Raw genomic sequence first — 27,406 nt, 5'->3', positions numbered from 1 at the left:
AAAGCAACATAAGTCAGACAAATTCAAATTGCAGCCTGGCATAGTTTCTTATTCATGAGTCATCAAAAGAATTGGCATAGTTCACCTTATTGAACCTTTCATGCAATATAATCACATTGATGTAAAACTTCGTTTGTCGTGAACTTTCTTCAGAAAGTAGTTAGGCCACACATGTGGACATTCAGAACCCAATGCCCTGCTAACCATGTGGTGCAGAATGGTGCCCGCATATAACCCCCATTAAATGACATTTAGTTGTTCTCAGCTCCCACTGTTTACTTGTTCAGCAATCATGCAAAGATGGAGCAGTGATTGGATAGGAGAAAATGGGGGTTATTTTGTGCCTCTGTCTGTGTGTATGTGTGTGCCTTCATAAAATTCACAAAATTAAAGGATTACTCGTTATAGGAGTGCCACATGCACCAGTCTCAAGTGCTCCCTCCAAGTCTACTGGCTTGTCTTGTTTAAAGAAGCACCAAATCTCACCAGTGACAAGGGCTCCATCATCTCGAATATCTATTAGAGGTAGTGTGTCCACAATACCTGTCAAAGATACCACTTAGTTGCACCTGTCTGTACCTTGGCCCTGGATAGTAAGAATTCTTCTCTAGATGGTCCAAAGTCTACTTTTTGCTGATCGACTCCGATGCCCATGAGTCATGAGAATTTCAATGATCACTATTCAATATGAATATTTTAGTTGTTACTGCCAATGTGAATTTCCAATGGTTTTGTAGGAGGCTAAATTTACAATTCTTCTTTAAACTTTATACTGAGTTTTTTTTTTTTTTTTTTTTTTTTAATACAAACTGACTGTCAGGCATGAGTGTAGGGTATTCCTCCTCCTGTGAAGCTTTTTAACCACATTCTCTAAATTAACAAGTGAAGTGCATAAAAGGGCCACTACCCAAGGGAAGTGAATCTGTAATGCAAACCATTTACTAAGGAAAGTGCTTTGTCTACAAATCAGAGATAAAACTCTCTGCCCAAAATACTTCATACTATATGATAAGGGCATCTATAAAATGAATGAAATTGGAAGGCACCTGTTTTCTCCTGTAGCACATATACAAGTATAGGAACACTGTCTACAACCACCGTGCATGTATATATGATGTAGAAATATCATCTCCAGTTGATATTCTTTCATGCCAACTTTTGTCTTCTGCATAACCTGTGCAAAAATTGCAAGCTTAATAAGCCTAAGTGCCTAACATCATAATCAATAATTGAATATTATGGGCTTAATACGAGGGGTTACTTGATTTCAATTTACCCTCTTTACCTTAAAAAGTGAAATTAGATTAACTACAGTTAGGGCATGAATGAAGAGGGCTAAGATTCAGCCCAACCCTTAAATCTGTTCACTAAGTTATGTTTTCCTGGGTTGGTGTTGACTTGGATGTGTAGAATGGATTTGGCATTGGAGTGAAACCAATCCTTAATGCATGAGTTGATAAAATGGAAGAAACTTGACATAGATGTCAAGATAGAAGGCCTGATATGAATCCAAGCAGAACCCGTCTCAGATCCGATATAGAATGCCTCGTTCAAATCAAACCTGGACCCAAACCCACAAAGATCCAATACAAAGAACTTTATTCATGCTCTAACCATGGTAATACTCCATGTTGTTACATTAGGCCCATTGGCTATAATAACTTCATTAACAACAAATATAACTGAATGATGATTTCCACAGTTCCTAAGATTTCCTGCAAATGCTTCCCTCTGTGTTTTTAGCATATCAGTGAAATAAAGTATAGAATTATTTTTGTTAGGAACCCAAAGGAATGGTTTTTAACATTAAAAATACCGTGGAATATAGAGTTAAAAGGGGACGACATGAAAAATTATCAAGCTAGACTACTAACTGGGAAGGGAAATAAGAGCAGAATATGCTGAAACAGGAGAGGCTGATATGAAGGATCAAGTTTGAGAGTATTTGTTGAGACAAGGATGTTCACGTGGATACATAACAAGACTAGGATAGAACTAGTAATGGGAAGCATGGGAACATGGTTGTTGATGGAGTGCAATCCGGCCAGTCTTAGCTATCAACGATTTTGCCTCTGACTAGAGCAACGGAGTGCCTGAAATGGAGAAGATGAGGGAACTCCAGGGGGAACCCGGTGAGATAACTCCGAAGCTCAAGTTAGTATTCTCTCAAAGGCAAAATGAAGACCAGATGGCACAATAATTCACATACCTTGTTGTTGGGGGTAGGGGGCCTTTTATAACCACTTCGCGCACTCACTCCGAGGCCTCTGTCAGGTCGGGTATGAGTATCTTTGTTTCTGCCAGTTCGGGTGTCATCTTTTCTATTGGGACAGAACCGCCACTACTCCTTGTCGGAGCCGTCTCTGTAACTGAAGATGGCGGTGTCAGGTGGCGGTGGCAGGTGGCCGTTTGAAGTGCGGCCGTCAAGCGTCAGATCCCAAGTCAGTCAGGTGTGCCACCCCTGGGTACGAACTTCCTTGGTGTCAGGCATGGTACGGTTTGGCGTCCTGGAGGCGAAGTCTTAGAGTGGTGAGTGAGGTGAAGTCTTGAGTTCGGAGGTATGTCCTGTACTGCCATAATGCAGGCCAGCTCAGTGAGGTGGGCCTCGAACTTCTACAAGGCAGGCCAGTTCGGCGAGGTGTGTCCCGAACTGCTATAAGGCAGGCCAGTTCGGTGAGGTGTGTCTCGAACTGCTATAAGGCAGGCCTGTTCGGTGAGGTGTGTCCCGAACTGCTGTAAAGCAGGCCAGTTCAGCGAGGTGTGTCCCGAACTGCTATAAGGCAGGCCAGTTCGGTGAGGTGTGTCTCGAACTACTATAAGGTAGGCCAGTTCGGTGAGGTGTGTCCCGAATTGCTATAAGGCAGGCCAGTTCGGGTTACTGTCCCTTGAGTGGCTTGGGGCCTAAGGGAGAGTTTGGGCTCCTAGTAGGGAGTTCGAACTGCTGGTAGGGGAGTTCGGTCCGCTACTGGTTCCTCCTTAGTGCTCACGCCTTAGGCGTGCTTTTGTGTCGATCTGTCGCCTTTGCCACGTGTCACGTAACTATGAGGTCGGGCCAAATCTTCCTTCATCAATTGCCCCCCACTCCTCGCGCCAAGGGTCTTGCCCTAGTGCGGGGAGTTTGAGAGGTGGTAGGTGGATTTGTCCCGTTCTTTGAATCTTGATAGCGTGAAGTGCTTTGTCAGGGTTCTTCGGTTTTCTAGGGTGTCCAAAAAAGGCGAGAGACGTGCCTACCTGCTTACAAATAATGACAAACGTGGCAGCGTGCGCTCATTTCAAATTTCAAAAAAGCGCGCCACTGGGAGACATGACAAGTCTTTTGATTTTGAAAAAAGCGTGCCGCTACCACTTGAAAGGTGAGGAGACGTGCGCTGGAAGTTGTCAGTTACAGAAAGACGTGCCCGACGTGTCGTCAGTTTCAGAAAGACGTGCGCCAGTGCATCGTTAGTTTCAGAAAGACGTGCGCCGATGTTTCATCATTTTCAGAAAGACGTGCGCCAACCACGTATCGGTCTCAGGGGATGTGCGGTCAGCGCGAATGCGGGCCATCGGATTGGCTCTGATATGCACTATTGGTTCTCAGTTACTGTGGCTATAAATAGTAGGGGACGCTAGTCGATTTGTCACTTCTGCGATTTGCTTCTTGAGCTCGCGTCCAACTTTTTAGCTCACATCCAGGCCTTTCAGTTCACGTCTAGGCTTATTATTTCGCCTTCAAGGTTTTTTGCTTGTTCCAGTTTCCGGAGCCTTCAAAACTTTCTTCCGGTGAGTACTTTCCTGAATCCACCTTTTCTCCTCAATGTCTAGCTTTGATAGCTCAGACGATTCTTCAAGTAGGACTGATGTAGGTTCTACGAACCAAGTCGTATCCCCCGATTAGTGATCCTGAGGTGTAACTTGAGGATGACCTCGAACCCATAGGCCAAGCCGCTTCAGGCAGTTTGGCATTTACCTCTCGACGAGGTCATATGCTAGATAGGTTTGGTCCTTCGACCATGATGCCCGAGGGGCTTCAATCTCTACCTATCTCTTACAATCTGCCTGGGGGTACACCTATTTCATTCCCTCGGGTAGCTTTCTTTGGGAACACGGTCCTGATGAGATCATGATTTTTTGGGAGCAGCTTGCTGTGGGGCTGCGATTGCCTTTCCACCCCCTTCTCGTCGAGGTCATAAACCACTTCGGCGTTACCGTTGGCCAACTTTCTTTGGGAACATAGTCTCCCTTTTTTGCGAACAGAACTTCCCTTTAGACTTGGAGATATTCTCCTCTTAATGCTCAAGAAACAAGCGAGTTCTCTTCCCGGAGGTAGGCGGGTGTATTACCTGTCTCCTCGCCCGGGTTTTAAGCTTCTGCATGAACTTCCCAACAAGGTCCCGACGTGGAAGCGGGACTACTTCGGGGTGCGAAGTGCACAGGGGTGACCTTTTCAGACCGGGTGGGGGGAGGCCACCCCTAACTTTGGTGTCACTCTCGATAAAGAGACGGTGAAGGGCCTCCGACAATGGGCACGACAAGGGTTAAAATGCCATCAGTACCTAACGAAGGCCAAGCTTATTGTGGCTGACCTGAGTTCGGGTAGGTTCCTTGCTCAAAGGTTTTTTGTTCGCTTTGTTCCTTCATTTTTCTGATGCCGAACTCTTTTCTGTAGGTGTGATGGACTCGGAGAGGACTCGTGGGGGGCGCCTGTTCCAAGGCATGAAGAGGAGGAAGCGGGTCGCCAAGCGAACTCGTACCAAGATGCCCCAGGATGAGGATCCTCAAGTTCCAGACCACACATCGGAGGATCTGCCTAGGGAGCCGAAGGTGGCTCCTTCAATGCAGGAAGCGGCAGGTGCCCCTTACGCCGAGACCACTCACACGGGTGTTCCTGCCTACTCTAGTGCTCCTGCTTATTCTGGGTATGCTCATACGCGAGTTGGGCCCTCGGGCTCGAGAGCTCAAGGGGAGTTCAGGAGCATTTTGTCACCGAACTACGCTCTTCAGAAGAGTAGGGAGGCCACTTTCCCCAAGGAGATCGTGGCGTGGACCGATCTTCCCTTGAATCAGGTCGTCTGTCGTGCCGTAACTCATGCTATGGTGGTGAGTCAGATTTCGTCTACCCCTCTTTGTTTTCTATCCATTTTGCTGTTGTTAATCACTTGTTTCTTTTGGTAGGTGAACTCTTCTATTCACGCCTTAGCGGCCCAAGTGGAGAGGAGCTCGAGGCAGGCACGAGCTACCGAAGAGGCTTTTCGTGCTGCCGAGGCAAATACCCGAGCTGCTGAGGCGACCGTTCATGCTGCCGAAGAGGCTGCTCGCGTTGCTATGGTCAGGCAGGCGATGTCTCAATGGGATGCCGAGGCCATGGGGGTAGCCGTGAAGCAAATGGCAGACCTGAGGCTGGACCTATAGCATCAGGTCAAATATCTTCAGGAGGACACCAGGGAGAAAATGTAAATCTTTTCTCAAGGTATCGAAGATGTCAAGAAGAAGGCCGTTGAGGACTACATCGCCTCGCCGCGTTTTGACGACCTGATGGTGGATTCTTACAGAAGGGGATTCAAACTGAGTCGGTGGATGATTCAAAACACGTACCCCGACCTCGATATTAGTGTCATATCCACTTCGCGTATAACTCAGGAGATGGCCAACGTTGCTGATGGCGAGCCGGATTCCGAGGGTGAGGCAGGGCCTTCGGGTGTCGTTGAAGTGCCTTCTGATGGGGAAGAAGTAGCTCCGGGCTTGTAATTTTTTTTTTATGTACTCTTCCTTTTCTTGCAATGGAATAGACAATCTTTTCGGTAGTGTTGTTCTTTTTTCCGAACTGATATTTTGCCAAACTGATAATATGCCCGATCTGTTTCTTGCCCGGGTTATTACACTCGCGTGACCTATTTCGGTGTTTAATACTTAGTCTCTGCTCGCTTTACTCTTTTGACCAATATTTTTCCGAACTGATAATATGCCCGACTTTTCTATGCTTGCCTATGACGAGGTTCCTCTTCTTAGCTCGACATCTTGGCCCTAAGGCTCTTGTAGCGATTTCGTCCACTTCGCTTGGCGGTCTATAGGTAGTATCGCCTTAAGTTAACGATGTTCCACGCTTGGGGTACTTGTTTGCCTTCTAAGGTTTCGAGCTCGTATGCTCCCCCGAGCGCTCTCTTTAGTCTATAGAGCCCTTCCCAATTTGGTCCAAGTTTGCCCATGCCGGGTTCGAACACCATAATCTTACGGAGAACCAGGTCGCCGACTCGGAAGCTTCGCTTCTTTACTTTGGCGTTGTAGTACCGAGCTACTTGCTGCTGGTAGGCCGCTGTCCGGATATGCGCAAGGTCTCTTACCTCATCCAGTAGGTCGAGGTTGGTACGTAACTCATCTTCATTTGTCTGATCATCATATGTTTCTAGTCGCAGTGTAGGTACTTCGATTTCCGCTGGGATTACTACTTTAGTGTCGTAGGTGAGGTTGAAGGGGGTCTCTCCCGTGGCGGTTTTTTCTGTAGTTTGATGAGCCCATAAAACACTTGGTAGCTCTTCCGCACACAACCCCTTAGCTCGGTCTAGACGTGCTTTCAGTCCGCGCAGGATGGCTCTGTTCATTACTTCTGTCTGACCATTTGCCTGCGGGTGTGCAACCGATGTGAAGTTCTACCGAATTCTCATACTCTGGCACCATTCTTAGAACTTGATATCCTCGAACTGTTTGCCATTTTCGGAGATCAGTACCCAAGGTAACCCGAAGCCACATACTATGCTCTTCCAAAAGAAGTTCAGTATGTTTCGGGATGTAACTATTGCTAGAGGTTTGGCTTCTATCCACTTTGTGAAGTAATCTACTGCCACCACTAGGAACTTTCTCCCACCTATTGCTGGCAGGAATGGCCCCAGGAGGTCGATGCCCCATTGTGCAAAGGGCCATGGGCTGGCGAGGTATTTGAGGTCAGAAGCAGGCTGATGGTGGATATTGGCGTGTTTCTGACACCTATCGCATTTTCTGACGAGCTCGGCGGCTTCTGCCTTCATCGTTGGCCAGTAGTATCCTTGTCGAAGTACTTTTTGGGCGAGTGCTCTGCCCCCAGGTGTCTGCCGCACAGACCTTCACGAGTGTCACGGAGTACGAGCTCGGCTTCGGCAGGTCGCAGGCAACGCAAGTAGGGGAGTGTGTAGGACCGTCGGTATAACCGTTCGTCTATTATGACGTATTTGGCTGCCTGGCGCTGCACCCTCTTGGCTGCATTGCGGTCCGCAGGGAGGGGTTCCATCTAGCAAGAAGCTCGCGAGTGGGTCAATCCAGCTCGGCTCTGCTTCAAGGACGGGAGCGACCTCCTCTGCCCCACCGAGAATGCTAGGCCGAGGTAAGTCCTCTATGTACACGGTTCTCATGGTGTTGTGACTCATGCTGGCTAACCGGGACAAAGCGTCGGCCTTAGTGTTCTCTGACCTCGGGATTTGCTTGATGAAGTGTGACTGGAAGTTGAGCAGGGCCTCTTTTACTTTCGCTAAGTATGCGATCATGGAGAGCTTGCGTGCTTCGTACTCGCCCGTAATCTGGTTGACCACGAGCTGAGAATCGCTGCAGACGACTATGTGCTTTGCTCTTACCTTTTGCGCTAGGTTCAGCCCGACTATCAGTGATTCATACTCTGCCTCGTTGTTGGATGCCGCGAACTCAAAGCGTAGTGCGTATTCCAATTTTGTGCCACCCGGGCCGCATAAGACTATTCCAGCCCTGTTGCCCTGCTGGTTCGATGAGCCATCTACGTGAAGGATCCAGGGCTCCTCATCCCAGTTTGCGCTTGGCTTGACCAAGAGAGATGCCACACTGGCTGCTACTTCACGGGGTTCAGACTCTATTGGCTTGGGAGCTCCAGGTTCACCTGAACTCGGGCTCAACCTGCTCAAGGGCTTCGAGGCTAAATGTGCACTCGGCGATAAAATCCGCCAAGGCTTGGGCCTTAATGGCAGTTCGTGGTTTGTATTGGAGGTCGTACTCGCTGAGCTCGATGGCCCAATTCGTCAACCGACCAAAAACCTCGGGCTTGAGCAAGACTTGTCTCAAGGGTTTGTCAGTCAAGATGATGACGGTGTGAGCCTGGAAATACAGGTGGAGTTTTCGAGCTGAAATTACCAGTGCGTACGCTATTTTTTCTATCTATGGGTATCTCGTCTATGCTCCCTACAGAATTTTACTAACATAATAGACGGGCCGCTAGACCCGATCTACTTCTTTTATTAGTACCGAACTGACCACCTCGTCACTCGCCGAGAGGTACAGTTCTAAGACCTCTCCCTCCTTGGGTTTGGCTAAGGTTGGCACAGTAGCAAGGTAGCTCTTTAGCTCGTCAAACGCGAGCTGGCAGTCTCAGGTCCATTCAAACATTTGCCTTTGATTGCCTTAAAGAAAGGAAAACAACGGTCTGCCGATTTGGACATGAAGCGGCTCAAAGCGGCTATGCGGCCGTTTAGCCTCTGAACCTCTTTTACTTTTCGGGGTGGTCTGATATCTAGGATGGCCTTTATCTTGTCCGGGTTGGCCTCAATACCGCGCCGGTTGACAATGTACCCTAGGAACTTACCCGAGGTGACACCGAAGACACACTTGTTTGGGTTCAGTCTCATTCTATATTGACACAAAATTTGGAAGACAGAATTTAAGTATTTTATTAATTCCTGTGAGAACTGTGTTTTGACGACCATGTCGTCTACATAACATTCTATTTTCATGCCAATTAAGGGCCGAAAAAGCTTATTTACAAGTCTTTGGAAGGTCGCCCCAACGTTCTTTAGTCCGAAGGGCATGACCTTGTAATAGTACAGGCCTAACTCGGTTATGAAGCTGGTTTTTTCCTCGTCAGACTGATCCATCTTGATTTGGTTGTAGCCTGAGTAGGCGTCCAGGAAGCTTAGCAGCTCATGTCCCGAGGTCGCGTCCACTAGGCGGTCAATTCGGGGCAGGGGGAAGTAGTCTTTTGGGCAAGCTCGGTTCATGTCGGTGTAGTTGACGTACATGCGCTACTTGCCGTTTGCTTTTTTCACCAGCACTGGGTTGGCTACCCAGCTCGGGTAATGAACTTCCCTTATGAAGTCTGCTGCGAGGAGCTTTTTGACTTCTTCGTCGACCGCCCTCCAGCGCTCCGGGGCTAAGTTGCGTTTCTTCTGTCTAATGGGTCTAACTACAGGGTCAGTGTTGAGTTTGTGAGTTATAAGGTCAGGGTCAATACCGAGCATATCCGCCACAGACCATACAAAAATATCTAAATTTTGAAGTAAGAAACTCACCAGTTCAATTCGTAGAGGCTCCTTGACCGAAGCACCGATCTGTAGTGTTCACGCTGGATTTGTAGCCAAGGTCGGGACCGCGACTGTTTCCTCAGTGGATGAAGCTCGTTCCTCGCCCTGCCCCGTAGGCCGCTTCAGTTCAAGGTCATCAACTGCCTTGTTTTTTCCCTTTAGGGCAGCAACATAGCATTTGCGGGACTCAAGCTGGTCGCCCTACGCTACCCCCACACCGAAGTCCGTGGGGAACTTCATTGCCAGATAGTAGGTGGAGACCATTATGCGTAATTGGTCGCCCTATTATGGCATTGTATGGGGAGGGGGTCGCGACCACTAGGAAATCGTGGTTGAGTCTTACTGCACAAGGCCATGTGCCGACTTCCACAGGTACTGTTATCTTCCCCAGGGGCCTGACTTCCTCTCTGTTGAAGCCCACCAAAGGAGTGTGTGCGGGCTTCAACTCGCTTCTCTGCAACTGTAGTTGGTCGAACGCCGATTTGAAGAGGATGTCCGCCGAACTGCCTGAGTCCACAAGTACGCGCCAGACTTCGAAGTTGTTGATCCTTAGTTTTATGACGAGCGCATCATCGTGGGGATAGTGAACACCTCGCGTGTTGTCTTCTGTGAAAAAAGATCGGTTCTTTCGTCTTCGGCCTTTTTGGAGGGTTCTGCTCCTCTTGGGCCACCTCGCAAACTGACGTCCGTGCTGCTGCCGAAGTGCAACCTGCTACCACCGAACCGCCCACTATCACATGGATGATTCCCCGAACTGGCCTCTCTTCTGGGGAGGTCGCTGCAAGACTTCGGCCGATCTGCTGCTGGACTCGGGGGCATCCTTTCCGTGCTCCCCTTAACGACCTACTTTATTATTATTGTCATTATGTACAAAATTTCTCAAGTATCCGCGATGGATGAGTCTCTCTATCTCGTCCCGAAGATTGTTACATTGTTCGGTATTATGACCGTGATCTTTATGAAAACTACAATATAGATTTTTATTTCTCTCATCTGGGTTACTCTTTAGGCGAAGTGGCCACTTTATGTAGGGGGCGTCCTTGATCATCATCAAGATCTCGGTCCGCCTTGTGTTCAACGATGTGTAATCTGTCCGAACTGCTAAGGGAGCTCGGGACGGCTGGCTTGGCTTTGCCTCTCGAGCCTGGCTTCTTCTGTCGCCTGGGTTGGAGGGCTCGCCTTCTCTTTTTCTTTTCTCGACCCTGCCTTCGGTTCTTTGGGTGATTTCTTCCTCTGTACTCATGAACTTATCCGCGAGCTTGAGGAAATCGGCCACGGTTGATGGCTAGCTGGCCACCATGTGCCATTTGAATTCTTTATGCGTTACCCCTCTTTTGGCCGTTGCGAGCTGTACAGCGGGGTCTAACCGTGGTGTCTGCAAGCATGCTTCATTGAACCGCTTGATGTAACTTCAGATGGATTCTCCTTCCCTCTGGATTACCCCGAAGATACTTTCCTTGGTTCTAGGGCACCGCTTGCTGGTAACAAAGTGTGCGGTGAAGATCTGCACAAACTGGGCCCAGCTTCATATTGACCCAGAAGCTAGGTTCCGGTACCAGGTGTGGGCCACCCCCCTGAAGGTGGTGTTGAAGGCCACGCACATGAATGAATCACTAGCCCTAGTAAGGTGCATTTGTGACTGGAATGCATCGACGTGTTCGTTGGGGTCAAAGGACCCATCATACTTGTCCAGAGACGGAAGTTTGAAGTCTCTAGGCATGGGGACTGCTAGAAGTTCTGATGAAAGGGGGGAAGGAACTAAGAGAATTGGGACAGTTTTTACCTCGTCCGAGCTCATCTTTTCCTTGCCTTTGAGCTCGGGTAGGACACAGGTAGCAGTTCGGCGACTTCGTCGGCACCTTCTTTGAGCGGGCCTGGTGCTGGCGCTGCTGGCCTCCGTGTTGCCAAGCTCGATGGGCCCGGATTTTGGTTTGCTGCTAGGGCACTGAACCGGTTCTCCGTGAGTGGGAACTCGGGCTTGGAGTGCCGAGGTGACTTCTTGGGTGAGGTTCCTAACCCGCCTGTGAGCTTCGAGGCGGGGGTAATTTTTCTCTACTTTCGGCCTAGGGATGAGGCCTGGCTATTAGGGGGGTTTTGGGGTTGGGAAACTTCTCCTAGGTGAGGTCATCCACCTCGAGGGGAGGCCTTAACCGGCTTCGAAATAGGGTGCCGGGGGGGAAGCAATGACTGGTTTAGGGGTAGCTGAGGGAACTACTGTTGATAATGGTGTTGGGAGCCAAACGAGGAGAAACTCTAATGGCCATTAAGGACTCCACCTTCGTCAAATGGCCTCCCAGGTTGAGGGGAGATCCTACAACAAGGAACATGAACGTCTGTTGTCATTTCCATAGAGACCACGGGCACAGCATGGAGAACTGCGGGAACCTCCGTGACGAGATCGAAGAGCTCATCCACCACGGATACTTAAAAAACTTTATACAGCGAGAAGAGAGAGGATAGGCAAGCAAATCGACAGGGGGACCAGAGAAGGAATGCCCCCGAGACCAGTAGGCAAAACGAGCATCCGCCATGATAGCTGCCCGAACAAAGACCGATCCGCGGGGTAATCAACATAATTACTGGCGGGTCTATCATCATGGGGTGTACATCGGCAGCAGGACGGACCTCAGTCTGTGAGCTAGAAATTGAAGAGGAAAACCCGCCAAAGCAACTTCGTCTTGAAGAACCGATATACTTCACAAAGAATGCTGCACGCAGGATCCAATATCCTCATGATGACACTCTAGTGATAAAACTGAGGCTCAACGACTTCAAAGTCAAGCACATCCTGGTGGACTTGAGTAGCTCGATGGATATACTGTTCAAGGACACTTTCGACAAGCTGCAGCTACAACAAAGTGACCTAAAGCCAACAGACACTCCCCTGTTAGGCTTCAGCGGCGAGGAGGTCAAACCTTTCAGACGAGTGACAGTACCCGTAGAGGCCGGCACGTGGCCAAATATCGCGAGGTTCGAGCACATGTTTCTGGTGGCCGCAACTCCCTCTCCCTATAATGCCATAGTAGGTCGACCCATTATGTATGTCCTACGTGCGGTAGTATCGACCTACTATCTAGCGATGAAGTTCCCAATAGACTATGGAGTAGGAGTCGTGTGAGGTGACCAACTCAAATCTTGCATGTGCTACGTAGCTTTCCTCAAGGGGGAATCAAAGCTAGCGGCAGATTTCGAGCTCAAGCGACCAGCAGAGTATGCCGATGAGTGAGCTGCCCCAATAGAGGAGACGGTCCACATCCCAGTCTCAACCGATGACCCGACCAAGACTCTCCAGATCGGTGCTTCGATCGACGAGCCACTTTGCTCCTAGCTATAAAGCTTCTTACTCAAAAATTTAGATATATTTGCTTGGTCTGCAATAGAGATGCCTGGAATAGACTCCAAAATTCTAACTCATAAATTGAATATGGACCCCTTAGTTTGGCCAGTTAGAAAGAAGAAACACAACCTCACCCCGGAACGCTGGAGGGTAGTCAATAAAGAGGTCGGGAATCTCCTAGCGGCAGACTTCATTAGGGAAGTCCATTACCCGACCTAGGTAGCTAACCCAGTTCTAGTAAAAAAGGCCAACGGCAAGTGCCGCATGTGCATCAATTACACCGACCTGAATAGAGCCTACTCGAAAGACTGCTTCCCATTGCTCAAGATCGACTGCCTAGTGGACACGACCTCAGGGCATGAGTTGCTGAGCTTCCTGGATGCCTATTCCGGTTACAACCAAATTAGGATGGACCCCGTCGATGAAGAAAAAAACTACCTTTATAACTAAGCTCGGGTTGTATTGCTACAAGGTCATGCCCTTTGGACTAAAAACTACCTTTATAAAATCGAATGTTATGTTGATGACATGGTCGTGAAGACCCAATTTTCAAATTTTTTGTTGGATGATTTACAAAGTGTTTTTCAAATTTTGTGAAAATACAATATGAAATTGAATCCCAACAAGTGTGTCTTCGGAGTCTCCTCGGGTAAATTTCTAGGCTATATAGTCAACCGACATTACATTGAAGCCAACCCAGAAAAAATAAAGGCCATCTTAGATATGAGACCACCTCGCAAAAGAAAAGAGGTTCAGAGGCTAACTAGCCAGATAGCTGCCCTGAGCCACTTTATGTCCAAGTCGGTAGATCGCTGCCTACCCTTTTTTAAAGCCATAAAAAAGAGTAAGGACTTCGAATGGACTGCAGAATGTTAGCTCACCTTCAAAAAGCTAAAAAGATACTTAGATTCCACCCCCGTTCTGATCCGACCCGAGGAAGGGGATGTATTAAAGTTGTACCTCTCCGCGAGTGACGAGGTGGTCAGCTCGGTACTAATTAAAGAGGTAGATCGGGTCCAACGACCCATCTAATATGTTAGCAAAGTTTTATAGGATGCGGAGACCAGGTACCCTGAGATCGAGAAATTAGCATACGCACTAATCATAGCAACTTGCAAGCTTCGCCTATACTTCCAAGCTCACACTATCGTCGTCCTCACCAACAAGCCTCTGAGACAGATTCTGCTCCAGCCCGAGGTGTCTAGAAGATTGACGAAGTGGGCTAACGAACTAAGTGAGTACGACATCCAGTATGAACCTCGAACAACCCAAGCCTTGGCTGATTTTGTGGTAGAATGCACATTCAGTACCGCAACTCCCGAGCTAGACGAGCTTGAACACATGATAAAAGCTTCAACCAGTGCGGCGCCGGTCCCAATCAGAGTAGTTCCGGCCTGGGACGAGGAGCCCTGAATTCTCCACGTTGACGGCTCGTCCAACCAGCAAGGAAGCGGTGCAAGAATGATTTTGTATGGCCCAAGAGAAGAGAAGCTGGAAGCATCGGTTGTCAGCAGTTGGAACTGGTCAGAGTTTATGGGACCCATGAAGGCTTGTGTGGCAGACACTTAGGGTGTAGGGCTCTCGCACAGAAGTGCAACAAGTGTCAAAGGCACACCAACATCCACCACTAACCTGCTGCCGATCTAAAATACCTCACTAGCCCATGGCCCTTTGCGCAGTGGGGAATCAATATCCTTGGCCCATTCCCGCCAGCGACAGAACAGAGGAAGTTCCCGGTCGTAGCAATAGACTACTTAATGAAGTGGGCAGAAGCTGAACCTTTAGCAACAATCACAACCCGCAACATACAAAATTACTTTTGGAAGAACATAATATGTCGCTTCGGGCTATCTCGAGTACTCATCTCCGACAACGGGAAGCAGTTCGAGGACATCAAGTTTCAAAATTGGTGTGCCGAAATGAGAAAACAAAATTTCACCTTGGTGGCACACCCCCAGACCAATAGACAAGCAAAAGTTACTAACAGAGCCATACTTCGCAGACTGAAAGCTCACTTAGCCCGAGCCAAGGGGTTGTGGGTAGGCGAACTACCTAGTGTCCTCTAGGCCTACTGGACTACCATTAAAACTGCCACAAGTGAGACTCCTTTCAACCTCACTTACGGCACAGAAGCGGTGATCCCAACAGAAATCGAGGTGCCCACACTACGCTTGGAAGAGGTACGAGACCTGGCCTAGATCCGGACCGCAGCTTACCAACAGAGAATAGCTTGATACTATAACGCCCGGGTCAGAAAGCAACACTTCCGCGTCGGTGGCCTAGTTCTTCGGAAGGTTATGGTACCGGATCCCGGTGTTAGTAAGCTCGAACCGAATTGAGAAGGTCCATACCGAGTAAGACGGGTGTTCGGGAAGGTACGTACAAGCTCGAAACTTTGGAAGGGAAGCAAGTACCTCAAGCATGGAACATCGGAAACCTAATTAGGTACTACTCGTGACCACCGAACTGGTCAAAAAGGATTACTAAACTGGAGAGAGGACTGCGAGTCACTCCCAAAAGCCCAAAGGCCATGATGTCGAGCTGACATAAGACCTCGGCACTAAGATAAGTCCTAGTCGCCTCCTCGGCATAGGAAGATAATCCCAAATCGCCTCTTCGGCATGGGCGGGCAAGTCCTTGTCGCTTCTTCGGCATAGGCAGATAAGCCCCAGTCGCCTCTTTGGCATGGGCAGACAAGTCCTAGTCGCCTCTTCAGCATAGGCAGACAAGTCCTGGTCGCCTCTTCGGCAAAGACAGACCAGTTTTCACACCTGAGGCATAGACAGTTCGAGTACAAACCCTACTATGTCTATCCCACCTCGACATATAACAACAGGTTGATCCCATTTGAAGTCAGGCCTAATGGCTCGACACTAAGGGATAACTGACAGCTAAGCGAGTAGCCCGTGTGCATATAGGTCGGGTATATACCCTATAGTGTTTGCCCACCTCGGCATACAACGATGCGAAGTTATCCCTACTCGTAGTCCAGCTCGTTTGCTCGATAGTTCGGGGTAACCAACACTTACAAGAAAAATCTACTCCTACTTGGGGTCGGCGCACTATGATGCAAAGTTATCCATATTCATAGTCCAGCTCGTTAGCTCGACAACTCGGGGTGACCAAAAAAAATGTACTATTTTTAGTTTAGTTTGTCAGTTCGGGAGTTATTTATACTTAGAAATTTTTTTACACAAAGATTGCCAAAATACTTGTTTTTCATTAATGTGAAGCTTTGAGTACAAAAGAGAAAGAAGAAACTATCACTATGAACCGAACTTGGAGGCTCGGGGTGTACATCATAAAGGTCCAAGAAAAGATGCAAGAATCATACGTCCGAACTACCGTGTAGGTCAGTCTCCATGCGATCCTCCTCCGCGTCCTCTCGACCTAACAGGCCCGCCTCGGGGACTTCATTGTCGCTTTCCTCTTCGAAGGAGTCAGGTTCTTCGTTGCCTGCCTTCACCATCTCGGGTGTGAGGTCAGACATGGAAACAACTCTGAGGTCTAGTTCGGGAAACTTCTGCCGCAAGAGTCATTTGCATAGCTTGAAGCCAGACCGATAAGGGCTTGATCTGTACTCGACCTGGAGATTGTGGAACTCCAGAGACTCTTTGAAGCCTTCGATGGTGTGCTCTCTCTCCTCAGCTCGCACCTCTTGGATGGCAGTCTTGAAGATCTCAGTGTGCTTTTTAATCATCGCATCGAGGTTCTCGTTCTCGCATTGGAGCTTCTCCTTCTCCTCAGTTAGTGCCATGATCAGCTCCCATTGACTCCAAGCTCCTTTCTTAGCCCGAAGAACCTCACCTCGAGCTAAGTCTAACTCATGGTAAAATTTCCATGCATTCTCCTCGGCTTCTCAAGCTCGCTTCAGGCGGACCTCGGACTGGTAGACTAGCGAGTGAATGGTGGAGTTCACCTGGCAAAAAGAAAGCATATCTAAGTACCTTTAAAAAACGAACAAGGAAATGAAGTGTAAAGGTAAAGTACTCACCACCATACAATAACTGGCAGCCCGGCCTCCGAGCTGGCTTGTAGGCATGTCAGCCCACTTCGCGACTTCGGTGGGAAATACTGCGTCCTTACTTTTGAGGAGCCCGAGCCGAGGGGTCATTATGCTCTCCTTCGAGAGCTAAGGCTTGGGCACGAAAGTGTTCTCTGGCTCGTGAAGCAGAGCTCCTTCATTCTGGTCTTCATCCAGGTCCACGATAGGAGGTCAGGGACGGACCTCCTCCTCTGGAAGCTCAGCAGAGATCGGTTCTGATGCAGTGACCTCGGCCGGGACGGGGGTAGAAGGACTGGCCTCCCGACGAGACTTCTTTGAGGCCTTCCTCTTTTTCCTTCTACAAAAGCTCCTCAAAAGTTTCTCTGCATCAACCTTCGACATGGCTATTGCAAGAGAAAAATGAAAATGTTAATCACAAACTGAAGAAAATTCAAAATAAAAAAGAATATGACCGCCTAGGTGGAGGCCTACTTGGAGGGCTCAGCCCAGCTCGCACAAGCTTCTCCTCGACCAAGAAATCTCTCATCTCTAGGCTGAGGTCCCTCCAAGAGTTAATGACCACCCGAGTCTCCGCATCTAGCCTCACCTCAGGGTCTTTAATAGCCACCTGCTAGTGAGTCGGGAAGGGCCACCCCTCAGGGTTCCGGACAAAAAAGTATCTCCTCTTCCAAGCTAGTATTTTGTTCGGGCTGTCGAACAGGATTTAGAACCTGAGGTGAAGAGAGATGTAGTAACTCTATCGAATGGCCCCGCGCAGGCAAGCAGAGTTCTTTTTTATCGAACTAATCGAGCTAAAAATGTCTAAGGACTGAGGTTGGTTATACTAATGGAATAGGGAGATTGTACCTACTATAGTTCGGATGGAGTTCGGGTGTAATTGGTCAATGGTGATATCAAAGAACTTAATTATTTCTACAATGAATGAGTGGAGCGGGAAGCGCAGCCCAGCTATGAGCTGCTCTTCGAAAACCACGAGCTCATGGTGACCATGAACCCAGGGGTACCAACCCAAAAGAATACTATAAACTAGGTTATCGGGAAGACCATAACGGGCTACCAAGGACAGTAACCCATCCGAGGTCATAGTGGAAGGACAAAATTCATCTGGATCCTGACCCTGAGAAGAAGACGGGACCCCCTTTCTGGAGGTTGGTCCCTCCTCCCGAGCTATAGGCTCCTTAGGCCGAGATGGCCCAACTTCAGGTAAAGAGGTTTCTCCTAAGGGGTGAGGAGAGGAACCGCCTGGTGAGGAGCTGACCTCGCCAGTGGGAGCCGAGGACTGCACCTCGGCACCCTTAGGCTCACTAGAGTCACTAAGAAGCCTATCTATACTAGCACTAGACATTGAAACTGGAACAAGAAAGGAGAACAAACCAACGAAAAAAGAAGAACTCACAAAAAAAGATGAAAAACGACCTCGAAACACAAGGGAAGAAGTGGCAAGCTGAAAGACTCCGACGCGACCTCGGGAGAGCTCAATCACAAGATTTTTTGTGAAGAAGAGGGGCCCCTTAGCCCCTATTTATAGCTCACTGCATGGCAATCAACGGCTGAGACCCGCTCGATCCAACAGTTCTCATGAAAACTGGTTGCACGACACCCGAGGACGAAATCGGTTAAGCACGCTCTTTGACGTCTGCGGAGTCTATAAACAGCGCGACGCTCGCGCATACTTGGGATGCGATTTGGGTCATTTTGTGGTTGAGATAGACGGTTGAACATGCCCGACCAGCAGTTTACCCTTCAGATTGTCCAGACCCCGTGCCAAATCCACTTAGATCATCCATGAACTCCTCGCACCGGGTTGGAACCCTAGCATGAGGAGTGGCGAGCAATTGATGAAGGGTGATTTGGTGCGACCTAGCGAGAAGGGGACACATGGACATGACCTGACTAAAGAATGATTGCTCAGCCTAGCAAGCCTAGTTCGCAACGTTCAAGCTCGGGTGTTCGGTCACATCGGCATAGAGTCACCTCGGCACAAAATCACCTCGGCGTTGGGGTACCTCGACATTCAATCCAGTTTGGAACTAAAGAACCGAAGTATCAACTCGAGGCTACCAACCCAAACCACCACGTAACAACTCCAGAAGTTTCTCCAGTATACTCCAAACCTCACAGGATCACGCCGTGTAACAACAGGCCTAATCTTCTACCCTCTCGGATTGGGCAGAATTGATAAACTTTATTAAATGATGCGTTAATCCCCAATTAAAGCGGAAACGGATCCCTTTAGGACGAAGATCCCGAAACCGATCCGCGAAACCCACAAGAGCTCAACTATATAAGAGCAACAACCCCTCTAGGGCCTAGGTACTTGTGATTTCTCTACTTTCTAACTCTCCAGCTATCAAATTCTCAAAGCATTCAGCTCGCACCATAGTACACTAACTTAAGCATCGGAGTGACCTCGCCGGGTTAGCCACCCCAAGTTCTCTGATCCGTTGTCTTGCAGATTCACCTAGCTCGTTGCTAGATTGGAGGCTAGATCATCCTCCAGAAGGGAGTAGTCATTTCGCGCTACATCAAATTCCATTTGACAATCATACAATCAAAAAGTTCAAGGACTTTTGGAATTGCAGTCGTTAAAAACACTAATGAGGTTACACACACACGCACCCTCTAATAATTCATGGTTGTAGAGATACCAGAAATGAATGAAATGTGGGTGACACCATTAGACAAACATATGGTTGAATTCATTACTTGGACCTTTATGTGTAATGTAGGCAAAATGTTGTGCTACTTCCATTTGGTTTACATGCCTGGGGTGTCTGGAAGCGTGTCGTTAATCATTTCGGAACATTAGTTTCAATATTTATAAATTTTTCGATTCTCAAAATAACTACAAAACGCATTTAGTGGTGAGAAAGGGGTTATATCCACAGGGAAGCGAGGGAAAATTTGTTACGTACTTCAATCCGAACAAAATAATTAGATTTGAGAGTGCAGAAACATAAAATTTAATTAACTGAACAAGAATCTATTAAATTAAAATTCTAACAATGCTAAAAGTAAAAATTGAAAAAAAAAATAATAGAAATTAAAAAACTAAATAAAAAATCTACAACTCGGTCAAAGGTATCGGTCTCCAAATCTATCCTTTGACCAGCGAACTCCTCGAACTGGGCCTTTCGTCTTACCTGGCCGAATTCCAGATTTGTAGGAAGAAAGACAAAAATTAAATTTGATAAATATAAATTTTAGAAATAAAATAAAAACTGGAGATTAAAGAACAAAAAATAAAAATACGCGTAAAAAGTAATCTAAAACTATGGAAAACTGGTTGGGATCTGAATCTAGAGGTGGCAGTAGTGGCTAGGCAAACTACAAATAGGAACCCCTACTCTTGTCAGGGCATTCTCCTCTTTCTCTACCCTTGAACTTCTTAAGAACAGCCTTTCGTCTTACGTAGGGGCAGATTCCAACCTAAAAGAAAAAAAAAATAAAAAAAAAATGAAAGGGATGGTTGATCAAATCAAGTGGCAGTAGTTACAGATTGGCTGGACTGCTTACAGGAACCCCTCCTGACAAGATATGGGCGTCCTTCCCTTCTACAGCCCTTAAACTCATCAAGAAACCTTAGCCTTGAACTGGGTGAATTGACCAACCCCTTCTCAAGGGCCCCTTAGGTCCTTTTTATAGACAAGGGTGGACATAACTGGGACTAGAGAGGAAGAGATGGGCAGCTCTTGGGTTTATGCAAAAATACGAGCACCCTAGGGTTTGAGAATGGAGGGTTAGGATTGTTCTAAGGAGATCCTAAGGATGAAAAGCGGAGGAGAGGGCACCTAATATTATGTAGGATTGAGATTTGGGCACCCAGAATGGAGGGTGCAGATTTGAGCGCCTATAGCTAGAGAATTGTGATTGGTTGGTGTGATGTTGTGCCCTAAGGTGATTAGTTGAGGTTTAAGGAGTGAGGTATAAGGCTAGGATGCTGTCAAGGGAGAGATCTAAGGGTATAAGGGTTTTCTAAGTCTTGAATGGTTGAGATTACTGGTTAAGAGAGAGTGAAGGGTGGAGATTTGATAGCCTAGGGCGGCTAGGGTTTGTTAGAGGTGAAAAGAATGAGTGGGGAAGCGCCTTAGGGTTTGCTAAGGAGAGGGGAGTATCCTAATACAGTAGGAGGGGCACCTATCCGGGTTTGGCAGATAGGAGGAGTCCTCTTGTGCTCAGTTTTTCACAAAAACACCCCCTCGCTTAGTTAGAATTATCACCAGCTTCCCAAAAATTGCATTTCTGCCCTAAAACTTCCCTAGTTTTTCCCAAGATTTGCACAGGGACCTTCAGAGGTCACAATATTGAATTTAAATGAGAAAATGGCAAGATCATCTTTGACAAAATCAGCCAAGTATCTACATTCCAGAATTCTCAAACTTTGTACAGATTTGTATTGGGCTTAAGGGTTAAAACTGTCTTGCTTTGAATATTTCAAAAACTTAGCTTAAAAATCTTGTATACTCTTCCATTTGCAATTTGTCAAGAAAATTTGAGATTGATTTCAAAATCGGACAGGTATTCTTCTTACCATTTTTGACAATGGATTTTTACCCTTGAACTTTAAGATGCACACTTATTTTTATTGCTACCGTCTATCGTTTGATGCGAATCTTGACACTTGCCTTACGTGAGGAGACCCGGCTACTAAGTCCAAGGTGTCCATTGACCTTTTATTCTTTTTTTTTGAAACACTATTCAGGGTAGTCCGTTGTCTCTAATGACTTGAAGAATTTTTGTCTAATTTCTCAATCTTTCTCTTTTTATCCTGCCAGGGGAAAGCGTGGGAATCTCTTTCCCAATTTCTACAAAATTCAATATTCTTCTATCAGTTTCCTCAACTTTTTCTGTTTGGGAATCTCTTTTAATAGAAAAGCTTAAAAATTTCTCAGTAAAATTTTTGGTTCTACATTTCTAAAGGCTTAGCTCTTCTTCTTCTTCTTATTATTATTATTATTTTTTTTTTTTTTTTAACTTTTCTCTCTCTTTCCTCACCCCCAACTTAACTACCATTGCTTCCAATGGCATGACTAGAATGATGCAAAAGGGACTTATGCCAAAGGGAACAATCAAGAGGTAAGGATTCAATAAGGGTTCAGGATCTACCAAATGGTCTTGAATCAAGAAAACAAAAACTCTAACCCTAAAAGCAAAAGCAACTAAAAACTATGTTGGGTAGCCTCCCAACCAGTACTAGGTTTAACGTCTTTAGCCAAACGCATTCGCACACTTCTCACATCTGTAGTTCCAAACTCACTCTCTTCTTTACACAGACAGGGCTCAGATTGGGCTAACCAAAGGGTAGACACGCATCTGCAAGGTCATCCACTACACCTACCTTGAACTCATCTTCCCCTAGGTTTGGATACTTAGTGGCACTAAATACATTTAATCAGACTTTCTGCTCCCCAAATGAAATGTCCATTTCTCCCGATTTATAGTTAATGTTTGCATTGGCAATTGCTAGAAATGGATGCCCTAAGATTATCGAGTTATGGATCAGTTCATCGGTTAGGGTCATGTCTAGGACGACAAAATCCACTAGGAAGTAACAATCCTCTACTCTAACAATGACCTCCGTAATAACACCTCGAGGAGTCTTGACTGACCAATCAGTGAGTTGCAAAATTATCGGGGTAGGTTTTAATTCGCCGATCCTGAACCTTTCATAAATAATAGAGGGGGGCAGATTTACAATGTCCCCAAGATCCAATAGGGCTCGATTGAAAGTGATTCGAGAGATGACACGACTTATTAGAGGAGCATCAGGGTCTTTAATTTTCCGAGGGAGTTGGTTTAGGAGAACCGCACTAACATCTACCGAGAGCATCACTTTTTGTAGGGCTGATTGTGGTCCCCTTTTTTAGTACACGGCTCTTTCAAGAACTTGGCGTAGGCCAGGACATGTTGGATTGCGTCAAGGAGAGGGATGTTAATATAGACTCGCTTGAATAACTCCTTGATCTCATCATTGTGAGTCTCTTTCGTCTTTCACAACGGCACGACTGTGAGTGTGGTTGGAAAGAGAACTATAGGTCGGTTCACTATAGGCTCTTCTAAATTTTCCTTTCCTTTTTCTTCTTCCCCCCAACTTATGGTCTTCATTGAGTTAGAATCAGTTGTTGAAGCTGCATGAATTTGCCATCAACTGTACTGGTCTGAGGAGGTTGTGGGTAAACTTGAGAAGGTTGGACCAACTGGTTCCTAGGGTAAGTCTGTTGGAATTGGCTCCACACGTGGCCTCTTAAATTGCTGGGCCATGGAGTTAGATGGAAGGTACTGTTGGGACTGCATGTTAGGTTGATATGTCCTCCAAGAAAAGTTAGGGTGATTTCTCTACCTAGGGCTGTAAGTATTTGAAAATGGGTCAATATTAGGCCTCGAGAAACTCTGGGCTGCCTGAACTTGTTCTTGGATAAACGGCAAAAACCGGGCCGCCGTTGGACAATCATCAACTTGGTGGGCCGGACTAGCACAAATGGAATAAGGTGTAAATGGGCCCGGTTGCTAGTTATAGGTGAAGAATTGATCAAGCTTTTGGGCTATCCCATTAATCTTATCCAGTTGTTGAGACACATGGTTCCAATCTATTCGTGGCTGAGGTTGGAAGTAGTTTCTCATTCCACAAACTCCGGCCATAGAACTCATTTTGTTTTAAAGTTTTTCTTTATTTGAAATTTCAAATTTAAATTTTTGAAATTTAAATTCAAATTTAGATTTTGAAATTTAAATTCCCGAAATTTAAATTCAAATTTGAATTTTTAAATTTAAAAAAAATGCAAGCATTTCACACATGGCCTAGGGGCTGACATAAGGTTTCCTAAACTAGTGGTTCAACAAATGTGAATCCTCTTAGGTTCACTTGGAATTACACCATAGTGGGGATGTGGGAGGCTCTCCTTGCTCTCATAAGGACCTAATTAACCACAAAACCCACTTAGAATTAGCCGGTTAACCTCTTTTCATAAACACCAACCGCCGGTTATGGTAAGTAATCACAAGCTTCTCTAAAATTCATCACACTTTTGAACCAAATGTGTGGGGCCCCCTAAAGGATCTTGCTATTGAATCCCCACTTTTGGCCAAGGAAGGGTGATGGAATCCCCACTTTATCTTATTTAAATTGGATTGCCCTTAAATGGATTAACGGGAAAACACAATAAAAATAAAGAAATGCAACTAATTACAATGCATGAACAGTTATCTCTAATATGCAATTTAGTAATAAAATAATAAAACAAATTAATTCAGCAAAGAGAGCAATTAAAAAAATGAAAAACCCTAACACATTAACAACTAACAAGATGATTTCAGTAATTAAATAATCCTATATGATGCATGCTCTAGAACATATCAAACCCTAAATGAAGGAATGCAAATACAAAAATTTTAAAAAAAATTTCTTTTTTTTTCTGAAATACGAAATTTTAAATTTAAATTCAAATTCAAATTCAAATTCAAATTTTGAAATTTAAACTCAAATTCGAAATTTTGAATAATTCCTAATTAACAATTAATTATTCAATTAAACCACTAATTAAGGGAGCAAATAATTGTAGCAACAATTAATCACATAAAATAGAAAAATAAAGGAGCTAATTTTGCAAAAAAAAAATTAATACTATAGAAATGAAGATTAAGAAGGGAGTTCACTACTCTAAAGATTAAACAAAAAAAAAAAGAGTATGCAGCAATAAAAATCTAAGAAATGAAATGAGTTTCTAATCTGAAAATAAAGAAAAAAATAGTACCTAACAATCCTAGAAAAAAATCTAGTTCGCTCAAGAAATTAAAACAAAGATAAAAACTAGATCTAAGAAAAAAAAATAACTCACACCTACTAATTCAGAAATTAAAGAACACAGAAATCAATAAAAAAAAGAAAAATTAAGAAAACAACAACTAAGGAAATAATGCACCAAGTACTAAAAGTAAAAGATCAAAGAAACGAAAAGTTACATGAGTGATTGATTCTATATAAACAAAAAATGAAAAACCCAATTCGAACCCATAAATAAATAGAAAAAAAAAATAGATCTAAGAACGAAACAATAAATAATCCTAAAAAAATAAATCGGATCTATCAAGAAATAAAAATAATTAATCTAAAAGTTCGAAAAACCTACTTTACCAAAAAGAATTCAAAAATAAAAACAAAAAAAAAATAGGATTAAATTGGGACGACTACACTTGAATCGCAATCCCAATTTCTTTTCTCTTCTCTTTTTTTCAGCAGTCCGACAACGCTCCAATACCCCACCTTTTGCTATTACGTCCTGTGAAATCAAAGAGAAACAATAATTAAAATGAGGTTACAGATCAAGTAATCAAACAAAAATAAAAAATTAATGAAACAGATCCAAACATAGCCAATAAAAATTTTCTCCGTTGCTTCCTCGACAACGACGCCAAAAACTTGGTGTGTTCAGAAGCGTGTCATTAACCATTTTGGAAGACCAGTTTCAATATTTATAAATTTTTTATTCTCAAAATAACTACAAAACGCAGTTAGTGGTGAGAAAGGGGTTGTATCCACAGGGAAGTGAGGGAAAAATTGTTACGTACTTCAATCCAGACAAAATAACAAGATTTGAGATTGTAGAAACATAAAATTCAATTAACTGAACTAGAATTCATTAAAATAAAATTCTAACAATGCTGAAAGTAAAAATTGCAGAAAAAATAAATAAATAAATAATAGAAATAAAAAAACTAAATAAAAAATCTGCAACTCGATCAGAGGTAGCAATCTTTGGATCTATCCTTTGATCCTCGAATTCCTCGAACTGGGCCTTCCATCTTACCTGGCTGAATTTCAAATATGTAGAAAGGAAGACAAAAATTAAATTTGATAAAACTAAATTGCATAAATAAAATAAAAATTGAAATTTAAAGAACAGAAAATAAAAACACACATAAAAAGTAAATTTAAAACTATGGGAAACTGGTCGGGATCTAGATCCAGAGGTGGCAGTAATAGCAGTAATGGGTGGACATAACTGGGATTAGAGAGGAAGAAATGGGCAGCTCTTGGATTTATGCAAATATATGGGCACCCTAGGGTTTGAAAATGGAGGGTTAGGATTGTTCTAAGGAGATCCTAAGGCTGAAAAGAGGAGGAGAGGGCGCCCAATATTATGTAGGGCTGAGATTTGGGTACCCATAATGGAGGGTGCGGATTTGGGCGCCTATAGCTGGAGAAATGTGATTGGTTGGTGTGATGTTGTGCCCTAAAGTGATTGGTTGAGGTTTAAGGAGTGAGGTATAAGGCTAGGATGCTGTCAAGGGAGAGATCTTAGGGTATGAGGGGCTGCTAAGTATTGGATAGTTGAGATTAGTGGTTAAGAGAGAGTGGAGGGTGGAGATTTGATAGCCTAGGGCGGCTAGGGTTTGTTAGAGGTGAAAAGATTGAGTGGGGAAGCACCTTAGGGTTTGCTAAGGAGAGGGGAGTATGCTAATATAGTAGGAGTGGCGCCTATCTGGGTTTGGCAGATAGGAGGCACCGACTTGTGCTCAGTTTTTCACAGAAACACCCCCTCTTTCAGTTAGAATTCACGCTAGCTTCCCAAAAATTGCATTTCAGCCCTGAAACTTCCCTAGTTTTTCCCATGATTTGCACAGGGACCGTCAGAAGTCACAATATTGAATTTAAATAGGAAAATGACACATTTTCTAAAGCCTAAAATACCCATGAAATGATGCCCTTAAGGCATCAAAATACAGAGTTATCAATGCCCATGTCATACTTGTATGGCAAACCCACACTTACCCACAAGACATTACAGCTATACATTGAGAATATCTCACTATGAAAGGTTAACATGCAAATATAGTAGATGTTCCCAATGTGTGGTTGTAATAATATGTGGGTAGGGTTTGTGGGTAGAACATCCAGAGTTGTGCTTACATTCACTTAAATGAGTATAAGAAAGGAAGTTTGTTGATAATTAATATGTCTTCCTTTTGCAAGCAGCTTATCAATGCCTACATCAAATCTCATTTGCTTTTTATTCATTTTATGAAGGATGTTTCCAATTGATTGTCATTCAAGAGGATCTCTACTACCCATATCCCCTAGTGCAGGATATGTTGTGAGCATTCCTTTACAAAGTTGGGGAGCCTATTCTGACACGTTGGCCCTTTTCCCTGCTAAGAGAGAAGGCTCTAAAAGTAGCAATTGAACATGGTCACAATGAAGGGATGAGAGGTCCATCACATAGACGCCCAAAACTTGTAGAATAGGATGGGCGAATTTCAAAAATTTTCCCTTCCTTCAACTGTAAATCATATTCCCTATTTTAGAAAAATCATATTTTTCAAGGATCAATCTTGAACCATAAACTGAACCAGATTTGAAACGAAACAGTAGGAGAGGGATATACTTGATACAGAGAAATAATATCTCTCAATGGAGGTGTTCATTTCCAAAGAAGATCACTAAAGACTGCTCCCACTGAAGATGGCACAGTGGATGGAGGAGCAGAATCAGCAAAGTTCGTCTCACGAACCGAATTCTTCAGTAATAATCCAATGGAGGCAGTGAGCACAACTTCCTTTTAGCCTTTCAGCAAAGACTGATGTCAAGATCCAATCTTAACCACTCCTACAAGGTTGGAGAATGAACTGGCAGTATGGCGGCGGCAAGAAGGGACCACAGGGAGAAAGTGCAGTCACACTGTGTATTCTTCTCTCTATAATTCGAGATCTGGTATCTCTGGAATTTATGGGATGGTTTGGATGGTTCGCCCCCTCTTGCTTTTATAGGTTTAAAGAGATCAGCCCCTGATCCTATTA

The 27,406-nt window shown here is 45.2% G+C and overlaps 1 pseudogene across 1 annotated transcript in view; it reads right to left on the bottom strand.

Moving 5' to 3' along the window:
• LOC148876605 (uncharacterized) overlaps positions 1–27,406 on the bottom strand; it is a 47,375-nt pseudogene that overhangs the window by 9,909 nt on the left and 10,060 nt on the right. The window contains exons 5-8 of the transcript XR_016106627.1: positions 24,801–24,888; positions 16,835–16,995; positions 1,615–1,731; positions 1,047–1,174 (exon numbers count right to left, since the gene is read on the bottom strand). The product of XR_016106627.1 is annotated as an uncharacterized LOC148876605 (transcript). The remainder of the gene's footprint in view (positions 1–1,046; positions 1,175–1,614; positions 1,732–16,834; positions 16,996–24,800; positions 24,889–27,406) is intronic.

This window comes from Nelumbo lutea, chromosome 1 (genome assembly GCF_056320005.1).
Source record: "Nelumbo lutea isolate HS-2025 chromosome 1, American lotus-T2T, whole genome shotgun sequence".
NCBI classification, from domain to species: Eukaryota; Viridiplantae; Streptophyta; class Magnoliopsida; order Proteales; family Nelumbonaceae; genus Nelumbo; species Nelumbo lutea.
The sequence above is the reverse complement of the archived record's forward strand: the minus strand, read 5'-3'. Positions and strand labels throughout refer to the sequence as shown.